General features: G+C 38.5%; 1 protein-coding gene across 1 annotated transcript in view; it reads left to right on the forward strand.

Annotated features, from left to right (window-relative positions):
• PHLDB2 (pleckstrin homology like domain family B member 2) overlaps nucleotides 1-17,142 on the forward strand; it is a 196,354-nt gene that overhangs the window by 44,383 nt on the left and 134,829 nt on the right. The gene's annotated exons all lie outside the window — the stretch shown is intronic.

Genomic DNA, 17,142 nt, shown 5'->3' on the forward strand with positions numbered 1-17,142 from the left:
ATATAATGAAGAAATGTATGCTGGGTTCACATACCACTGAGAGATATAAAGAAAATGTGTCTGGTTTTCCCTGCGACTGGCCTGACATTCTTGACCAGCCTCCTTGCCTGCATAGCACTGCAGTATGTGTTTATGTGTGAGGAGATGGTAGACGGGGTACAGACTTAGTTTAATTCACTAGTCGTATCTGTCTCCTTAGGTAACTTAGTTTCATCTTGGATTACTCACAAAAATGCCGTCTTTCAGAGCCTCATTTCCCCTGCTAACAGTGAGCAAGAAGTTCTGACACAAAGTGTGCTTAATATCAGGGCAGTCAGTCACAGGATTATTGCTCTATTTCTTCTGTCTGCAGATAACTTGAAACCATCCTCTTGCTTTGAAAAGCAATAAAATCCTTAGCCGTACCCTCTGATCTTCCAACCCACTTGCTTGTCAGTTCTTTTCTCTCTGTCTTCTCCCTATAAATCGGTTTTTTTATCTGCCTCATTTGGTAGCTTTGACTGCCAAATCTTACTCCATATGAATGTTCACAGTGGTTTTCATCCTTACTGTATAGGCTTACTCCTCCCAGGAACTCTGGAGTGACTGTTACTGGTGGCCTAAAGCATCCATTGTCCTTTCTTCCTTTCCAACAGAATGGAAGATATCCACCCCTTTCTGGCCAGGTATCTAGTCCTTTCTGACTCAGCCCACATCCTCAATAGCCTGACAGGCCAAGGAGTTATCTCATAAGTTTTCCCACTGTTGGTTCCAGAGTGAACATGTGACCCAAATCAACTAAAGGTCTCTAGGGGAAACGTTTCCTTATGCTTGAGGGACCTTTCAGGAAGCAAGGCTTTCCTACACCAGAAGTGGAAGTAAAAGCATGTAACCCTGATTGCAGCTGGCAGCTGTGGGAAACTGTCCTTAGAATGAAGCCTGTGTTCAGCAGAACCTAGAGATGAAAAGCATCTGGGTCCAGGAACCTGAAGCCCAGCGAATCTATGATGTATAGTTACACGAGCCGATGGTTTTCGACATGGCTTAAGCTAATTTGACAGACTTGTGGCTGAAAGTATTCTAACAGACACAAACTTTGTTAGACATTTTGAAGTATGTACTATGTGGAAAGGTAACTGATGATTACCTTTTTTAGTTGTAGATGCATGAATAATTCACTCTGCCTGAGTGTTCTTGAAAAATGTGGAAAAATTATTCCTTATGTATCTACCTATAGACCCTTTACCTTTCTATACTATCTCTTAATGGCCTCGTCTGCTCATGCAAATAACTTAAAATTTAATCTCTACATTTAAAGGATGACTATTTCATGGTAAACTCCTGAGAAGAAGTTTTTGTAGCTTTTAGCATTCTCACTATTTATAGGTAAGAAGACAAAAACACTGAGAAGAGAAAGATTTGCTCAAACCTACAAATTTCCATAATCTAGGTAATTGTCACAAGTGCAAATCACTGTAGGACAGTTGAAAAACATACAAAAGGCTGTGGCCTTGACAAGCTGGATCCAGATTCTTAACTTTGCCGGTACAATTCTACTTTGGTGATATATGGAGATTATTACACTATCAAAAACAGAGGTCCTTGGGGAGAATGTAAGCTATTAGTTTCAAAATATTCTCATCTTCTTGAAGACAGATGCAGTAGGAAAATCATACTGGCCATACTTGCAGTAGAGTAAAAAAAAAAAAATAGCCATTCTATATTGAAAGAACATACAAACCATACTTCCTCTTTTTTTGTGACAGAATCTCCCTCTGTCACCCAGGCTGGGGTGCGTAGCACCATCTCAGCTCATGGGAGCCTCTGCCTGATGGGTTCAAAAGATTCTCGTGCCTCAGCCTCCTGAGTAGCTGGAATTATAGGTGTGCGCCACCATGCCTGGCTGATTTTTGTATTTTTAGTAGAGACAAGATTCTGCCATGTTGGCCAGGCTGGTCTCAAACACCTGGATTCAAGTGATCTGCCCACCTTGGCCTCCCAAAGTGCTAGGATTACCGGTATGAGCCACCCCACCATGCCTGGTCCACATTTCCTCTTTTAAATAATCCTTTAAGTGCTGCATCTTTATGAAGGTTTTTTTCATTTGAATCTTCTTAATTTTTGGCTCACAAATCTTTATAAGAGAGCTAGAAAAGAAAAGTAAGGTTGAAATAAAATCAATTGGTTGTTCTGTGGTTATTTTAAGAGGTTTAAGAAAGAGTTTTCTATAATTAAATTTGGAATTATTTTTATTTTTGTCATTTTTCCTTATTACATGTATTATTAATAATATTATTATTAGGCCGGGCATGGTGGCTCATGCCTGTAATGCCAGCACTTTGAGAGACTGAGGCTGGAGGATCACCTGAGGTCAGGAGTTCGAGACCCACCTGGCCAAGATGGTGAAACCAAGTCTCTACTAAAAATAAAAAAATAAAAAAATAAATTAGCTGGACCTGGTGGCAGGTGTTTGTAGTCTCAACTACTAGGGAGGCTGAGGCAGGAGAATTGCTTGAACCCGAGAGGCGGAGGTTGCAGTGAGCCGAGAGCATGCAGCTGCACTCCAGCCTGGGCAACAGAGCAAGACTCTGTCTCAAGAAAAAAAATTTTTAATTCAAATATAATTTTAAATAAGACCTTGAAAATACACCAGTCAAGTAAAATTCCTTCAATACGGTATTTGCTGGGGATTTCCAATTATTCAAGGGGATAAAGCTGGCACATTGGTGAGAAGACCACCCACATACTCTTTACATCTAGAAAGTGTAGTTTTCTTAGGTACGTGGGCAATCCTAAACACTTGTGCCAGATTTCCTTTCCTTGCCAAAGCACTGAAGAATCTTGGCAGCTGAACAAAGAATTGAACCCTACATTTTCTATCAGATAAGTAGAGTTCTGGCTAGAAGAAAGCATGATAACGGTAAAACAAAGAGGAAATCCTTAATATCCAACAGTAATGCCACAGTTTTGCTCCATGGCCAGGGTAGGAATGCAGGATCTTTGGCAATTCTGCCAGGGGAGGTGTAGTCATGTGGTGGTGGAATGGGAGTGGGGGTAGGGAGCAGTTTGATCAGCTGAACCAGAGCCGTCTGAGAGAAGGTTCTAGGGCTCTCTTCCTCTGGCAGCAGCCTGCCTCTAGGAGGCTGCTCATTATTTAGTATGAGCAGTAAGAGAGAAATTATCACCTCTGGTGATGATGATGATGGAAATGACACGATGATTTAGGAAAAGAAAACGATGATGGCCGACATTTATTGAATTCTTGCTATGAACTGCAGTTAAACACAAATGCTTTTTGTGCGTTAGCTCATTTCACAATGTCCAAGAGAAAAAAGGAAAGGAAAAACAAACAAACAAAACAAAACAGACGTGCTACTAGATCACATTCTTATAATATCTCACCTAGAACAACCTGCAAACTAGTCATTTTAGGCTTGTCCTGTTCAAATTGATCCTCCAACCTATCAAAGTGACTTATTTAAGACAGGAATCTGACCACATCCTTCCTCTAACCTTTTAACCAGCTGTCTGTTGTCTACCAGGCAAAATCCAGGGCCCTTAGTATGGCTTTTAGGGAGAGCCTTTCAGAACGAAGCCCCTACTGCCTCTGCAGCCTAAGCTCTTATCACACCCAACTACCGTCTGGCCAAACCCCACTCTGTTATGACTCGGTTAAGGAAAGACCAAAAACTGAGCAACTTCGTTCAGACTGTTTCTTCCTGGGAAGCTTCATGCTCACCCACTCGTTCAACTGCATTATAAATATGCTACACTGTGAGCTTCTGTGGGTAGAGTCTCAGGATTTACCAGAGTACTTGGCACAGTCTAAGTGCTCAGTACGTATTTCCAAATGAACGGCTAAATGAATAAATGAATGAATACATCTCATATAACTAGATGCAAAGTACATAGATATATAGAGCCGATGGAGCTGAGTACCTTTTATAGGGCTTAAGGATGGGGGCAAAAAATAGCACTCATTTCTCAACCAAGTTTGAAAACAATGAAAAGATAGACATGAAAGTCTGGCAGAAGGAGATAAAAAAGTCAACTTCATTACTATAAAGCTGAGAAAGGAGGGTATGGCTTAGGTGCAGTGCAACAGAGGACTTCCTAAAGCTGCATTCCAAAATTAGGTAGAGTAACCACCATTCACAGTGCACTAGGTAGAGTAACCACCATTCACAGTGCACCTCCCCACAGACCACAGAGGACTCAGCCACTGTAGCTCCTGTGGTCAGCTAGCTCCCAACTACACAGAACCAGTGTAGTTCCCAAATGCTCACATGGGAGAGTTGCCCCTTCTCTTCTGGGGCAGAGTGAGCCAACTGGGAGAGAAAGGCCAAGAGAGTTATAGCAACTGAAGTCCAACTGCTTTATAAACACAGGGGTAGCTGAAGTTGCCCTGCCCCGGCCCCAATATCCTCCTGTGCACTGATTGATTTAGATGCTGGTAATGCTTCCCACCAGTAACAGGGAAACTGGATCACAGTTACTCCCAGTCTCTCTGTCAATGGATCATCTTTTGATTTCCCCTCTCCAATTTCCCTTGCTCAGGTAATCTATGAACACATATTGAATGACATACTTAGTAAACATTTTATCAACATTTTTAAATAGTTTTGACTTCTAAAAGACTGTGGCCAGGCGCGGTGGTTCAAGCCTGTAATCCCAGCACTTTGAGAGATTGAGGTTGGCAGATCGCTTGAGACCAGACAGACAACACAGGGAGACCCTGTCCCTACAAAACTTAGCTGGGTGTGGTGGCATGCACTGGTAGTTCCAGCTGCTCAGGAGGCGAATGTGGAAGAATCATTTGAGCCCTGGAGGCAGAGGATGCAGTGAGCCAAGATTGCGCCATAGCACTCCAGCCTGGGTGACAGAGTGAGATCTGTCTCAAAAACAAAACAAACAAACAAACAAAAAAGATTATACCTTCCACTTGACTCAATTTAATGAAACCTAGAAAACATCTCTTGAGTCCCTGCCAAATGCCACACACTGTGTAGCATAAATATGAAGACATCACAGTGGTCCTCTGGTATTAGCCAACCAGCCAAACCTACTGAATCTTTTCTCTTAGAGGAAAGGAAATATAGATGCTTGTTAGATCAAAAGGAACACATATAAATGTTTACAATGTTTTTTCTAATTTCCAAATGTTTTTCTGAGTAGCTGAGTGACTGTTCACCCAGGGTTTTAGACATTTCCCTTCTCCTATCGACAGCTTTAACTAGAGCCAACACACTAAAATTCTAAAAAGTCATGGAAACCTCTGAAGGGCCACTTATCGTCCCACATCTCTCCCATATTGCCCCATCTCACAAAGGCATGCAATTAGTAAAGAGAAGAACTGGGTGAAAGGGTTGGATGGATTGTTCAAATCCACCACTATGACTGAAAAACAACTCAAACTAGCCAATGGATCATTTCTCCTCCCTAAAGGAAGGTATCATGCTCACTCAACTCTCCCGTCTGGATTCCTGGTTCTTCCATTATTCTTTTGTTTAAAAAAAAAAAAAAAAAAAATTCTTAACATCTGATTTTTTTTTTTTTTTTTTTGAGATGGAGTCTTGCTCTGTTACCAGGCTGGAGTGCAGTGGTGTGATCTCGGCTCACTGCAACCTCTGCCTCCCAGTTTAAAGCGATTCTCCTTCTTCAGCCTTCTGAGTAGCTTAGATTACAGGCACATGCCGCCATGCCCAGCTAATTTTTGTAGTTTTAGTAGAGACAGGGGTTTCACGATGTTGGCCAGGCTGGTCTCAAACTCCTGACCTGGTGATCAGCCCACCTCGGCCTCCCAAAGTGCTGGGATTACAGGCATGAGCCACCACACCCGACCAACATCTGATATTTCTAAGAATTCTATTTTGTATATATTTAACTAGATTCTAGAAGACTACCCAGTTTTTCACTAGATCCTAAACTCACAATACTTTTTTTAAAATTTCATATCACCTTATATATTCTTATCACCAAACTGACAGAACTATTAAAAAAAATACACACACACACACACACACACACACACACACTGCAAAACCAGGAATTAGATATGTATCTAATTCCTAAAGATTTAGATTCACAGTCTACTCTCAACTTCAACTTCTTAGCCAAGCCACTAAAGAGAAATTTGTAATTTTGTTTCTCCTATCCACTCACCAACTATATTAAATGATGCATATAAAGCTACTAAAATTTGGAGCAGGCCTGTACGTTCTCTGCATTGTGCCATAAAAACAGCTTCTACTCTTTCCTCCAGCTTCCAGGCCTCTATTGGATTAGTGGCAGAAGCATAAAGTAATTTCTGAAGGTATTTCCATTTTCACTTTGCAATTGCTTGGAAGCATATATTGCTTAATAAGCAGGGAAACTGAGGCTGGTATTTCTGCTTAGAAAGACACGAGATTGACAAAATTAAAGCAATCTGAAATTCTTTTTCTTACAAGCAACATTTTTCTATTAATTTATGAGATATGTGGCTTGATAACAGTGATTTTAAAAAAGAATATATGTAGCTTCATGGGTATGTATAAATCTTTTGTTCTGAAATACCATGAATAAGGAACATGGCAAAAAAAGGCAACACATCCCAGAGTCTAAGCATATCATTGTCAGCAGGACGGGCGGGGGGATCTTAGGGGACTCATATTTACACATTTTATTTTCTAGAAAGAAAGAAAGAAAAGAAAGAAAGAGAGAGAGAAAGAAAGAAAGAAAGAAAGAAAGAAAGAAAGAAAGAAAGAAAGAAAAGAAAAGAAAAGAAAAGAAAAAAGAAGAAAGAAAGAAAGGCTTGAGTCATAACACTTCTTAAAAATCCCTACCTATACCTAATCAGAATCTACAGGAGATAGGATAAATAAAAGAAAATTGTAGATAATAGAATCATAAATATTTTAGACACTTCTGCAAATCACTTTGCATATGCATTTTTAAAATGTCAACTGTATTGTTTATACTTATATAATATGTATTAAATATTGAAAAGGAGTTAGAAAGAGACTTTCATATATTAAAAAAATTCATCATTGGGCTTTGAAGATAATGTTTATTTAATAAAAACATCCAAGTGATTCTTTGCCCAAAGCATTTTAAAGTAATGAACAGAAAGTGGGTCTTCCCATGAGCACATTTGTAGGGACAGTAAGCTAGAAGTGGGGAGTTTGCAAAATATTTCTTAGAGTCATCTATTTAAACCCATCTGGAGAAGCAATCAGTAATTCCATAATAAAACACTGGCTCTACAACATACCACTATAATACCCCATGTGGGATCCATTTTTTATGACATACTTACATACATAGTATTGTTCAAGACCAAATTTGAATACATGCTAATTGTTTCACACAAGAAGAGGCAGACAGGGATATCTATCTGTATCTATCTAAACAGATTATATAAATTATAGTCATAGGTATGGGTGATATAGATACGAATGCAGATATAGATACATACCAACTTGAAAATGTAAATAAGTTTAAGGTGGGAATAGACAAATTAATAAAGATTAATTTCATAAGTAGGATGTTGTACTACCTTCCGACTCTCCTATTATGTTGAATCCAGGGTAAATTATTGGTCAGTCAGACAGATGTCCTAAGCTAGCCTTTCGGGTGAACAAGGCTGTGTCAGAGAGAGTTACTCCCTCCAATCCTGGGATCCAGCAATGGTAAAAATGATCTGCGGTGCTGCTTCCCATGACACTGGCTCATGAGTTTTGCCTTTGACCCTTTAGTCTTAGCTGCAAGCTCTATTCATATCGACCACATCTTGTCTGAGCCCTACAAGAACCACAACCGGAAAGCCTGCCCAGATACACCCTTGACTGCTGCCAACGACTACCACAACTCTAACCACAATCCAACCCTTTGGTACAGCACCACTTCATACCAAATACAAGTTGATCTACATCTCTTTTTTTCTTTCTACAAGTTAATCTATATCTAATCAGTTTCTTTCCCCTGAATCCAACAATCTTTTCAACTTTACTGCTTCTGTTAATGGCACTGTTTGTAATGGTATGAAATTTGCAAATATAATGTTCTTATATTTTTATTTTAAAAAAAGAAAAAGATAAAATTGTACCAATTAATCAAAGTAAATCTTGTAAGATCACTCCACTCCCATATCCTTCCATCCTCATTCCCCAGAGGAAAACAGCATTAATCTTAGTGCTGTTCTTTTCTAACACTTAGGCTTTTTCCTGCTGTTAACAAAAATCAGATGGCATTTATATATAGTCATCTGATTTATATACACGTATATATAGCCATCTGATTTATATATATGCATATATATTCATCTGATTTATATATATGTGTATATATACACACACATATAGCTTTACAACTTGCTCTTTTCACTTACAACTTATCATTCAGGTAAGTTTATATAGATTTACCTCATTCTCATATTATTTGATTGTATGAACATATCGTAGTCTACCTAACAATGACATTCCTGATGGTATTACAGGTTTCAACACTGTGCTATCACAAACAAAGATGCAGTAAATATCTCTGACATGTAACTTTAAGTACTCTTGCCCTCATTTCTTTATAAGACAGTTTTTTAGAAGTGAAATTGTTGAATCGTAGGGGATCCTTTAAATAAATGCTGCCAAATTATTATGACCAATTTTGGACTTCGCTTTCCTTATCTTAACTTTTTCGTTGGTAGATTCAAACCCAGTCAATCAAAGTCTATGGAAATGTCCTTTGTAATATCATCCTGCCATTTATTCCTGACCTGATATCCCCTTGGCTGTATTTTTAAGCCTTTTTTATACCCTAACATTCTTAGACACTGACTTTAGCTTCAGAATTGGTTTTTAGATATCCTTTCTACACATTATTGCCATAGTAATCTTCTCAAACCTTGCCTTATGCATATCACAGCTTTGTAATTTTCCATGAGTCCCTAATGCCTAAAAAATGAACCTTAACTATGCATTCAAGATCCCTCACAATCAGACTACAATCTTTTCTCATCTTGTCCTAAAATTTAAGAGAGAATGAGAGACAGAGACTTACCGTGAGCCTCACATTCTTAGGCACTTGCACATGCCTTAAATATTTAATCCTTACATCAGTTTCAGAGTTTTATGATATTTTTATTATATAGAAACTGAGGGATTGGGGAAGAAACTTGCTTCCCATCACACAGCTGTAGCATCTAGAGTTGCAGTTTGTATAGTATATCTGACTGCTAAGGTTGTGTACTTAACTATCACACCATATTTCAACTCGATTTGGTAAATATTTATTCAACATATACTACATGCAAAGTACTTTATTAAGTGCTACAGAGGATTAAGAATGTGAAACGGATGGCACACAATTGACACTTAATAATGGTGCCTGCTTCCTCAGCAGCAGCTCCTTCCAGGTAGCTATACTTTATGCCATGTGACTCTGCCCCTGTCAATAGCTGGTGAAAATAAAGGTAGGCACCTGTTCTCATTGTCAATTGCAGTGTAACAGACACCCCACAACTCAGTGGCTTAAAACAATGACGGTATTTATGCTGCTCCAACTCTGCAATTTAGCTAAGGCTCAGAGAGAACATCTTGTCTCTGCGTCACTCAGCATCAGCTGGGGACACGAAAAGGACAGGACTAGGAATCATCTGAAACCTTACTCACTTGTCTGGAGGTTGGTGCTTGCTGTCAGCTGGGTCCTCAACAGGGGCTGTCACCAGGAACACCTCACATAGTGACCCCATGTAGTCTTTCCTCTTCCTCATGACTCAGGACCTAGGTTCCAAGGGCTAGCTTCTCTGAAGGGCCAGGAAGAAGGTGTTTGCCTTTTAGAACTTAGCCTTGAAAAGCACATAGCATAGCATCACTTCCACTAGTATTTACAGGCCCATCCAGATCCAAGGGGAGAAATGTAGACCCCACCTCATAATGGAAGGCTGCCAATGTCACATGGTGGGATGAGCCAGTGGGGTCATTTTTGGAATACGATCTGCCACAGCACCTACAGACATGCCAATGACCTTTCAGAGAAAGATAATCCAACAACCAAATTCTTTTTCAAGTGATATGACTTAAGAACAATTGACAGAATAAAACAGCTGCTGGAGAGACTAATCTGGAAGGACAAATTGCAGAAAGAGAAGAAAGTGGCCATGATGAAGCATGTGTTCACTGAAGTTATGAGCCAAACAGAAGTCAGGAATAAGAAGCCCTGATTCACCTTTAAGTCCCCAACAGAGCACAGTGCCAAATGCATGGTACGTGCTCACAGTTATCATATGAAGAAATTCATGAATGCTGGAAAGAGGGAAAACAAAAGGAAGGGTAAGTTTGGAAAGGGAAGATGAGATTCTACAGAGATACGTTAAGTTTGAGAATCCTGTTGTAGCTCCTCACTGACGTGTCTAACAAGCGATTAGGGAAGCAGATTCTGTAGCTCAGACGAGAGAGCAAGCGTTAGGGACAGGGCTTAGGAAGCCATGAACAAGGGAAGCTTTGGCTTTGAATGAGATTACCAAATAATCTTGTATTAGTCCATTTTCACATGCTATAAAGAACAACCGGAGCCTGGGCAATTTATAAAGGAAAAAGATTTAATTGACTCACAGTTCCACATGGCCAAGGAGGCCTCAGGGACTTTACAATCAAGGCAGAAGGTGAAGGGGAAGCAAGGCATGTCTTACATGGCGACAGGAGGTGAGGGGGACTGCCAAACACTTTTAAACCATCAGACCTCATGAAAACTTACTCACTATCAGGAGCACAGCATGAGGGAACCACCCCCGTGATCCAATCACCTCCCACCAGCTCCCTCCCTTGACACACGGAGATGATAATTCGAGATGAGATTTGGGTGGGACACAGAGCCAAACTATATCAAATCTACATTATTCAGGTGGAATAATGAAGTGGTTAACATTATAGGCTTTGAATCTGAGAACCTGGATTTAGTGTCTATAATACCTGCTTCACCACTCACTGTGAGTTTTCTTAGGTTTGGTTGTTTAATATCTCTGTACCTTCGTATCCTGTCATAACATTGTTATAGTAATGAAACTACCTCAGCGGGCTGTGTATGAAGGGGTATAATGCCTGCAAAGTGCTTAGAACACTGTCTGCATAGAGTAAGAAATCAGTGCACATTGGTTATCTAACTGTTATCAGTTTTTTAAAAATATCTAGAGCTTAGGAATGAACAGAGGAAGAGCCAGAGAATAACAGCAGGAAGTTCTTCCGCAACCTTGTACAATATTCCTTACAAAAGTTTGAAGTTACATTCATTCCTGAGTTGCCTAACATCAAACAGTTGTTGATCTATTAATAAAGAAGGGGTGGCATGGAGAGGAGTGTGTTCTGTATCAATCTCTCTCAAAGTCGTGTTCTTTAGAGTGCATAGTAATTTGTGTTGTGCCAAAAAAAAAAAAAAAAAAGTGTGTGCTGTACTCAAATAAATTTGAGAAATGCTGGATTAAACAAAATTAAGTAGATGTTTCCTCAGAGCCTATACTAAATGCATATACTAATATGTCCCATGGCTCGCTAAGGAGGGGCTATGGAATGCATAATTTCCAAAACTCCTCTTAGTTTTTTATGGGATCATTCTGTTAAACTGACATTCTGTGGGACATACTTTCTCAAAGCTAATCAAGGTTAGTGTTAAGCTTACTACAGAAGATTGTTTTGGGAAACTTCTTCAAAACACATATTACTGAACCCGGTCGAGCACAGTGGTTCACACCTGTAATTTCAGGACTTTGGAAGGCCAAGGCAGGTAGATAACTTGAAGCCAGGAGTTTGAGACCAGCCTGGTCAACATGGCGAAATCTCGTCTCTACTACAAATACAAAAATTAGCCGGGCGTGGTGATGCATGCCTGTAATCTCAGCTACTTGGGAAGCTGTGGCATGAGAATCACTTGAACCCAGGAGGTGGAGGTTGCAGTAAGTTGAGATCATCCCACTGCACTTCGGCCTGGGTGACAGAGGGAGGCTCTATCTCAAAAATAACAACACCACCACCACACATATTACTGAACCTACCAACACAGATTCTGATTCAGAAAGTCTGGAATGAGGTTAAGGTAACTGTACTTTTAGTTTTATTTATATATTTGTTTGCATGTTTGTTTTAGAGACAGGGTCTCGCTATGTTGCCTAGGCTGGTTGCAAACTCCTGGGCTCAAGCAATCTTCCTGCCTTTACCTCCTGAGAAGCTGGGACTGTAGGCACCTGCCACTACTCCTAGCCAGGAACCTGTATGTTTAAAAAGTTCCTCAGTATGCTCTTGCCTCTGGCAACCCAGAAAAGGAATTTGACCCTGCCCATGATCCCTCTTTCCCTTTCCAAGCTGTTCTCAGGAAAGCAGCTCTACAAGAATGATAGCAAATCCAATAATATATCTGGGTTGATTTCCCAGAAATTCATCAGACAAGCACAGCATGGAAGTTACTCATATACCTATTATACTTTCAGAACCCTTCAGACAGTCAACGTGGATGAAGGCTAATAATTTGATTACCATAAAAATATAACTAGGAAAAAATAGTTGTAGCCTTTACATATAAAGAAATTTGAACTACAGCCCCATAGAATTAGTGACAATCTGAATTTCCAACAGAACTTTGAGGCTGAGTCAGTTTAGAATATTTTTTAAAACTTGCTTAGAATTAATATCTAACAAAATGAGGATAGTTGTGTTCTCGGTATTACCTGTTTAAAATTTAATGTAAGAATAGACTCTGAGATTTTCTTGAAGCGCAGTTAGTGCTGAGCATATACTGACCTAAGAACAGATATATTTCTAAATCTAAATTAGGAGAACCATTTTGGAAATAAGACAATTTTTTCTTGTGAACATTCTATCTAGGAATAATTCAGCAGAATGAATATTCATCATTTAACATATTCCTATTTTTATAGTCTGCTTCAAAACTTTTATAGTAAAAATAAGATAAAAGTATAGCATCACTTCCAGATTTCTCTACACACTCAAGCAATTTTTCATTTTATATGTCTGGCAGGATAGGTTTTGATTGTGGTCACCCTCTTTGTCTCTTCCATTACCCCTGGTACTGAGAGGGTGGGAGTGAGGATAAATTAGCATATGAGAGGCCATCCACACTGAGCTCTTCCAGACTGAAACAAAGAAACAAAAACATTAAAGAGTCAGAGAAACAAAATGTAACACATGTTCCTAGATCGGATCCTATAAAGAATATTATTGGGATAATTAACTAACTGGAATGGAGTTTGTGAATTTATGTTAATATCAATGACAATTTCCTGATTTTGATTCTCGTGTGTTGGTTATCTGAAAAATGCCCTTCTTTGAAGGGTTACACATTATGCAAGAATGATGGGCTCTCTGTTCACGATTTACCGTCAAGCAGTTCCAGAAAAAAAATGTTCTTTGTGCTATTCTTGCAGCTTTTGACATTTGAAGTTATTTTAAAATTAACATTATCTTTAGCATTTTAAAAAGATAAAGTTGATTTTATGGCCTGTGAGTTTATCATTGATTTTCTCAGGTTCTCTGGGTAAACTGTATCATCTGCAAATAGTTTTATTTCTTCTTTTCCATTTCCTATGAATTGATTTTTTTTCTTTTTTAATTTGTGTTGGTTATAATCTCTGGAAAAAAAATATTCAATAGATGCAGAGAGTAAGCATCCTTACCTTTTTCTAATCTCAGTGGAAATACCTCAAGTATTTTCTGATTAAACATAACACTGGGTTTAGGACCAAGATATAGAAAAATATGCATCATCATTTCTTGGCCTTACGGCTAAGATCAAGTGTAGAAAATATGCCTCAATTTCTATTTTCTTGAGTGTTTTTATCAGGCGTAGGCATTGAGTTTTGTTAAAAGCCCTCGCCTTTTTTTTTTTTTTTTTTTTTTTTTTTTTTATGTGGGGGGGTTTTTGTTTTTTTTTCCCCCCTTTTTTTTTTTTTTTTTTTTTTTTTTTTTTTGCCAAGTGTGGTGGCTCATGCCTGTAATTCCAGCACTTTGGGAGGCTGAGGCAGGAAAATTGCTTGAGATCAGGAGTTTAAGACCAACCTAGGCAACATAGTGAGGCCCCGTTTCTAAAAAAATCAAAATAAAAATATTAGCCAGATAGAGTGGTACATGCCTGTAGTCCTACCTGCTTGGAAGACTGAGGCAGAAGAATGCTTGAGCCCAGGAGGTTGAGGCTGCAGTGAGCTATGACTACATCACTGCATTCCAGTCTGAGTGACAGTGAGACCCTGTCTCCAAAAACATTTGTTTAATATTGTTAAATAAAATTAAAAGAATTTTAAAAAGCTTTTTTCCCATCTGAGGATAATATATGATTATTCTTCTTATATCCACTAATATAGTATTTAAATTAATAGATTTCCTCATATTGAATCATCTTTGCATTCCCAAAATAAATCCTACTTGGTCATAGTATATTTTATTAATATGGTGTTGGATTCTATTTTCTAATATTTACTCTAGCATTTTTGCATTGATATTGGATAATTGCTTGTAATCTTATTTACACATTAGAATCATTTTCCTCCATACCATTTTTAGGAGAACAGTTTCCATGAAAGGGAGCTTGGTGATAACAAAAGGGATAAAGAGACAATCTAACACAGAAATAGAGAGACCTGACTTAGGGCCACATAGATTAAGGGGAGGTTGCTGACCCCTCCCTTACTGACTAGGTGACCTTAGAGAAGTTATTCCTCCTCTTCTGCCCTCAATTTTCTTGCCTATCAATTAGAAGAACCTACCTCAAAAGACTGTGTGAGAATAAAATGACAAGATGTCGGTACAGACTTCAGTACAATGCCTGACACAATGTAAGCCCACGCAAACACTGGTATACTGCATTTTATTAGAAAGAACGATTTTTCTTCTACTGCTTCTCACATTATAATAATGTGGCATAAAGACATATGTGGACAGGTATCTCATAGTTTCATCAGGAGGCAGATAGTCTCCAATACCATTTTGTCATGATTACCAGGTCACAGAGGAGTTTAGGCAGCTAATCTAGGGAGCTAGGTTTGTATTTTTTCTCTTCTTTTGTAGTTACTCCATTCCAGACTAGAAGTTTGAATTTATAATTTTATTTAATTAATTTTATTTATTTATTTTTGAGACAGAGTCTCACTCTGTTGCCCAGGCTACAGTGCAGTGGGGTGATCTTGGTTCACTGCAACCTCTGCCTCCCAGGTTAAAGTGATTCTCCTGCCTCAGCCTCCTGAGTAGCTGGGACTACAGGTGCCCGCCACCACGCCCAGCTAATTTTTAGCTGTATTTTTGGTAGAGATGGGGTTTGAATTTAAACGGTGAGCTTTTCATGGTTACTGAGTATGAGTAGGAGGATGGGGGAACTGTAAAGGAATGAAAAAGGAAGAGAAAACTTCTTGAACTCCTCCTACATGCCAGGAACTAATTTAGATATATCTGCAGTTATTACGTGAGGAAAGCTGGAAGGTTGCATCAGGGTTATAGAACTCAAGAACCACCTTGACAGGTGAATGGGTATGGGCATTGTCTCTCTATCTAACAGGTGAGATCAACTTTTGTTCTTTTCTTCTCACTCATAACCTCTTCAAATAGAATAAAGAGATGCATTTTCTCTGGGTTAGGCTCTCAGTTTCTCTAGCTCTAAGTGCTCTGAACATCAGGAAATCACTCTGTACAGGGTGTCAGCTGGGCTTCTAGGACTCCTGCATGTGGAGGAGTTAAGGAGAGTAATCATTTATCAATACATTTATCCACAACATTTTTATTATGAATGTGTTTATTTGGCAACCCTTTATTAAGACTGCAGAGGTGGAAATGCTATCTATCGTTGTAAGACTGATAGACCTAGAGCATTGTAGGAATGTCCTGGAAAAAGAAATTGGCCTGAAGATGTTGGCATTTGTACAGAACCTAGAAAGTCGGGGTTAGAAAGCAAAGCAAAGCTTGTGGGAGACAGCACAGTACATTTATTAAGGAACAGACTCGCACATATCTAGGTCTGCATTTTGTCTTCCTATCTTTCTTACTATTGACTTTGGACAAGTTCTTTATTTTTCTGAGCTTTAATTGTATTTCTGTAAATTTAGGGAAAAGTACCTTATATATGGGGCTATAGTGAAGGTTAAAGGAGATAATGCAGGTAAAACATTTAGCACAGTGCCTGACTTATAATCGCTCAAATATAATGGCCATTATTATTATCTGGTCTTTAGCAGTGTTCACTTCTTGCCTCTGTCAACAATCTTTTCCTTAGACTTTAAGCTTCTGCTTCTTTTTCTTTAAAGACTATTTTTTGGTTCACAGCAAAATTGAGATGAAGGTACAGAGATTTCTCATATACCACCATCCTCATACAAACATGGCCTCTCTCCTTATTAACATCCCAAGGGTAGTATGTGTGTTACAACTGGTAAACCGGTGAACTTATATTGATGCATTGCCATCACACAAAATCCATAGTTTATATTAGGGTTCACTCTTGGTATTGTACATTCTATAGGTTTAGACACATATATAATAACCAATATCCACAATTACAGTATCTTACAGAGTATTTTCACTGCCTGAAAATCTTCTGTGAAGCTTCTTTTTTTAAAAAAAAAAAAACAGCTTTTATTGAGATATAATTCACATACCATATAATTCACCTATTTAAAGTTTACAGTTCAATGGTTTTTAATATATTCAAAGAATCATCCATAATCTAATTTTAGAATATTTTCCTCACTCTCAAAAGAAAATCCACATCCATTAGCAGCACTCTCTCTTCCTCTTTCATCTCTTCCCTACATCCACTTCTAGGTAACCACAAATCTATTTTCTGTCTCTATAGATTTACCTATTCTGAACAGTTCATATAAATGTAATCATGTAATATGTGATCTTTTGTGACTAGCTTCTTTCATTTAGCATGTTTTCAAAGTTCATCCATGTTGAAGCATTGTGTCAGTACTTTGTTCCTTTGTATTGCTGAATGACATTCCATCGTATAGATATATCACACTTTATCCATTCACCTTTTGAAAGACATCTGAGTTGTTTCCATTTTTTGCTATTACAAATAATGACACCATGAACATTTACATACGAGTTTCTGTGAGAACATACGTTTTCATTTATTTGGGGTATATACATAGGAGTGGAATTTCTGAATTTTATGACAGCCTGTCAACCTTTAGAG

This window comes from Piliocolobus tephrosceles, chromosome 2, assembly GCF_002776525.5.
Source record: "Piliocolobus tephrosceles isolate RC106 chromosome 2, ASM277652v3, whole genome shotgun sequence".
Lineage (NCBI taxonomy): Eukaryota > Metazoa > Chordata > Mammalia > Primates > Cercopithecidae > Piliocolobus > Piliocolobus tephrosceles.